Source organism: Chrysochloris asiatica, unplaced genomic scaffold (assembly GCF_000296735.1).
Source record: "Chrysochloris asiatica unplaced genomic scaffold, ChrAsi1.0 scaffold00111, whole genome shotgun sequence".
Taxonomy (NCBI): Eukaryota; Metazoa; Chordata; class Mammalia; order Afrosoricida; family Chrysochloridae; genus Chrysochloris; species Chrysochloris asiatica.
In genome coordinates, this window is record NW_006408629.1 from 2,416,524 (window position 1) to 2,422,094 (window position 5,571).

Below are 5,571 nucleotides of genomic sequence, written 5' to 3' on the forward strand. Positions count from 1 at the left end.
TAACAACAACAACAACAATCCTTTCCTTCCTTGAGTCACAAAAAAGACAAAAGCATGCATGAGACATCTTCTAAATAAGAAAAGCCAACTGATAATTTTTATTTGAGATCTGGCAAAAACAGTTTCAAGCTCTTATACCCCAAAGCAGTAATTGCCCTGAATAAATTATTTTGTCTCTAAAGTCTCAGTTTCCTTGTCAAAAAAAGAAATAAAAAGGAGATTAGTATCTATAGATCTGGATTGTGAAAAGAGTTAGACAATATTTAATCAAATTTTCTGTGACCTAGCCCCTGTTGTAAATTTTAACTCTGAACTTAGTGTTGTAGTATGTTTTCCCTTTTTTAAAATGGACTGCTACTTCCACTTCAGGGTCTATGTGGCACTGAAGGATAAGCACTGGACCTCAAGGTCGGTTTGAACTGCAAAGCCAGCAATTCAAATTCACTAGCCACTCCTCAGAAACCCTATACAGAGTCACTATGAGTCAGAAGTGACTAAATGGCACTTAACCCTTCTACTTCTAATGATTCCAAGTAAGGAAGTACATAGATAAGACTACCTTCCCAGTATTAGAGGAATGAACTCCTAAGGATAAGTTTTAATCAGTCTCTCTTTTCCTCTTACAAAACCCATGAGAGGATCTCAAAAGTATATCTATGACCTTAATTCATGTTTCATAAATTCCTTTCCTTTTTGTCACCAATAGAGAATTTGTGTGGTAAGACTGAAGTAATAGCTATATGTGTTAGGGGAGTGTAGAGAATGGGAAAGGGGACAATAGAGAGACACCAGGAATATGAAATACAATTTAGTGCTTCCTTCTAGCCTGCATTTCATCTTACCCTTTCCTGTCTATGGACTATTCATTAGCATTACCATGCACTGAAATCTCCTTTGAAATTTTAATCAATTTAACATTGGTGTATCTGTAGATTAGATGAAATAACTTTTGCTGTCTCTTTCAAGCACTTTTGTTATATGAATGGCTTGCAGCCCTCATATTCTTCAATATGAATTTCTAGATACCCTTCTATTTCAATCTTGTTTTCAAAGGACAAGGTGGAAGATGACAATTGTAATGAAGATTAACTGAAAGACTAATTATTTAGTCACTGGTGGGGGGAGAGGCACACAGCTAAATCTTTCTGTCAAGAATATTCATAACTAGTTCTGTGTAAATGCCAGATTTATGAGAGCAAGTGATCTATCTCTATCATGTGCCGGATGCTTTGTTTAAGGTAAGTTCAGAGGAATCTTAATTTTTCATTCAAAGCTATTCACTGTGTACCAATTATAAAACAGTTCTCTTTCCACTTCCCTATGTGTTATGTGCCACTTAAACTAGACCACAGACATTTAGATTGAGTCTTAAATAATTATTCTATATTACAAATCTCTGTATTTTTCAACACTCAGAAAATAATATTTGTTTCTTTTATATGACAGTAAAATCCATTTGATTTGTGATAAATTTGTTTACCATTTATCTAAAATAAGTTGATAGTTAATTAGTAGATTTAATTGCATTAATAACGCATTTTATTTTATGCCTACTAACAGTTTGGTACTATGAGTATTTCAATTGTAACTCTTTTTTTGTTTTTTTAAAGTGCTGTCGAGATGGTTCCGACCCATTGCAAACCTGCATAGGGTTTCTGAGGAGCGGCTGGTGAGCTTTTACTGGTGACCTTGGGGTTCAAACCAACCTCGCTTATGCTACAGCACCACACTAGGACTCCATGAGTATTTCAATTGTAACACATATCTACTATTAAATTTGAATATTACTTAAGTGCTGAGTTGGCCCTAATGAGTTAATGTTACAGTTAATGTGTTGTAAGTGCCATAGTTGGCTCCAACTCATAGCCACGCTGTATAAGGTTTCTGAGGAGATACTGGTGAGTTTGAACTATAGACCTTGCGGTTTGCAATCCAGTGCTTATCCTATAACGCCACACTAGGAGTCTAATATATCGAAGACCTGTCAAATTTGTATGATTATAACTATGCCAAATAAAATGATGCGTTGATCAATTAAAAACAGATTATTTTATTTCTGTGCTTAGATAGAGGAGACTTGATGATATAACACTTAAGTGCTCAACTGCTTACTGAAACTTTGTTGCTAAAAATCCTCCCAACAGCTTTTCAGAAAGCCCTGGTAAATTGATCCCATAACTATTTTAGCCAGAAAATCACAGCGGTCGTTCTACTCTTTTACATGGAACTGCTGTGAGTGATGGCACTTAACAGTAATAATGAATTTTGGTTTGCGCTTGACACGATGACACTTAACAGTTATAGCAACATGCTCAAATAAAAATTTATTTTTTTCCATCTGTTAATTAAAAATAATTCTAGGAGACTTCTAAATTCTATTTAAATAAACATTTCATTTAAGAGTTTGACATTTAAAGATAAATGTGCGCGGCTTAAAAATGCATTCTAGATCCTAAGCATTAATCACTGAGTTGCTAATCAAAAGGTAAAGGTCAGTGGTTCAAAGCTACAAGCCACTCTCCAGGAGAAAGATAAAGCAGTTTGCTTCAGCAAAGATTCACATCCTTGGAAACCCTATGGTTCCACTCTATCCTGTGCGTTCACTATGAGTCAGAATCTGCTATATGGCCATGAGACTGAAGACCTAGCTAAGAACATGGCTCTTGGTCAATATATACTGAGATTTTTGAGCAGAAGTCAGTATTTTTACATTTCTCTCTAGTTTATTTTGAGGTTTTGTTATATTGATGAAATTGAACATCCAAAAAATTATTCTAACAAATTTTTTTTCTCAAGAAATTTGTTTTTATTTAGGGGATGAAAAACCCTAATATGATATTTAATTAAGTTCCATCAAAGCACAAACCAAAATTCATAGCTCTGCCACTTGTCCCTCATTTTTTTCTTGGACATTGTGATTTTAAAGTTTAAGATAATTGCCTGGCTACAAAAACTGGTTGTATTTTTATCATGTGTAATGATGAGTAAAACTATTTATGGTTTTGAATAGTCTATGAATCTTTCCAGACCAAAGGGACTCATACAGTGCATCCTTTGTAATCTGTTTAAACACTCAGAGTCTACAAAAGGCTGTTGTTACAATTCACTATGACATTCACATTCTCAAATAAACCATGATGCCCCATGAATATCATTCCAAGCTGATGTCTAAGAAAAACATTTGAAATAAGGCAATATTTGTCCATTTCCTTTAGTTACTTCTTCTCCTCATCATTTACTTTAAACTTTAAAACTGTTTTATGACCTGCTCACAGCCACCAACTTCACTAGCCTGCCTGTGTCCCACCAGCCCAGCCAGGCTCTCTTTCTCATCTTCAGCACCTCGAATGCTAAAGTGGCCATGCTAGGGGCTTCTGGAGGAATTGGGCAGCCTGTTTCACTTCTACTGAAGAACAGCCCCTTGGTGAGCTGCCTGACCCTCTATAATATTGCTTACACTCCTGGAGAAGCCATTGATCTAAGCCACATCGAGACCAGAGCACATGTGAAAGGCTACCTTGGACCTGAACAGCTGTGCCCAGCATTGCTCTGAAACCATGGTGTACATCATTGCAAATCCAATTAACTCCACCATCCCAATCACAGGTTTTCAAGAAGTACAGCATGAATACAACCACAACAAAATCTTTGGCATGACAACCCTGGACACTGTCAGGGTCAATACTTTTGTGGCAGAGCTGAAGGGTTTGAATCTAGTTCCAGTCAACATTTCCATCATTGGTGTCCATGCTGGGAAGATCATCATCCTCCTGATCTCTCAGTGTACTCCCAGGACCAGCTGAAGCCCTCACCAGGCGCATCCAAGAGGCCGGCACCAAGGTGGTCAAGGTGAAAGCTGGCACAGGCCCTGCCACTTTGTCCATGGCATATACTGGGACCTGGTTTGTCTTCTCCTTTGTGGATGCCATAAATGGGAAGATGGGAATGATTGAATGTTCCTTTGTGAAGTCACAAGAAATAGAGTGTGCCTATTTCTCCACACCATTAGGGTTGGAGGAAAAGGGCCTGGAAAAGAACATGGACCTCTGCAAGGTTTCCTCTTTTGAATAGAAGATGATAGCTGAGGTGGTCCCCAATCTGAAGGCCTCAGTCAACAAGAGAAGAACATGAAAGCAATTACAGAGTCCTCAGTTTCCTTAATTTATTAAGGCATCATGTCACTACAAAACTATTTTGGATACCTTTGTATTTGAGTTTGCTTCCATGATATTTCTCATATTAACATTATCATCCCTTCCAAATTGGCAGTTGCCCCATTGTTACATTAATAAAAGTGGTCTTTGATTATGTTTTTCAAGGTCAAAAAAACAAAACTCTTTTATGAATTTGGACATTTCCCAATTAATCACATCTCTTTACTATCTCTAAATAGAAGCTTTCTAATCCTGCCATACCTCTGGTTGTCCATTACATGCCCTTTCCTGGCTCATGACAAATATTTACATTGATAATTAACCAAAGCACTCTTTCCTACTGAGCCTATCATCCTTGCCTTCCAGGATGACATTATTATTAATCAGAATCAGCATGGAATAAATTTATAGTCTCTATTTGCCTTAAACCAACAAATAGTAGGAAAATGAGACAGGTAAATGAGGTTTTATATCATGCAGTGCTTCATGCTTATAATATTTCTAAACTGTTAGTACAAATCAGAAATTGCTTGAATTTTTAAAAAATTCATCGAAATTTATATGGTCAAGCTTTCCAAAGTTTTTATGATAAATGTAGAATGAAGGAAGGAATAAAGATTTTATGAAAATATTTTTCTATTACTGCTATAGCAAAGTACTATAAACTTGGTGTCTTAAAACAATGCAAATTTGTTATTTTTCAATTCTGGAAGTTAGAAGTCTGAAATTGTTTCACAGGGATAAAATCAAAGTGCTGGCAGGATTGCTTTCCTTATGGAGGCACTAGGGAAGAATCCATATCCTTGTATTTTCCAGTTTCTAGAGACCTCCTATACCCTTTGACTCCTAGTCATCTTCTTCTATCTTCAAAGCTACAAAAGCAGGATGTGTCCTTCTTCTATATAATCACTTTGCCTTCCTGCCTCCCTCTTTCCCTTATAAGTATTCTTGACGTTACATTAGACACACTCGTATAATCCAAAATGATAGACACATCTTAAAATCCTTAATTTAGCTGCATCTACAACATCCTTTTGGCCATGTGAGGTAATATATTCATAGGTTCTGGTAATTGTGTTATGGACTTTTTTGGAAATAATTATTATTTTACATAAATAAATAAATCAGGATGACTTAGGATGGTTTTCTAGAGAAGCAAAACCAATGAAGCATACATATGTACAGCCTCAGAAACCCTATACAAGGTCGCTATGAGTTAGAACTGACTCCATGGCACATAACTACCACCACCACTACATAGAAAGAAGTTTACTATCAAAGAAATACTTACAAATATAGAGTCCCAAATTTCCACCAAAAGACAGAGAAAGAGAGTCTGTCCTGCATGCCCATTAGATTGGGAGCAGGCCACACTCCCAAGGAAGTATCCCTTTAATTGATTGGCTGCTTAAAGCCA

At 36.5% G+C, this 5,571-nt stretch overlaps 1 pseudogene; it reads left to right on the forward strand.

Annotated features, from left to right (window-relative positions):
- The first annotated feature begins 1,215 nt into the window (after window positions 1-1,215).
- Window positions 1,216-4,131, forward strand: LOC102812171 (annotated as a pseudogene).
- The last annotated feature ends 1,440 nt before the right edge of the window (window positions 4,132-5,571 follow it).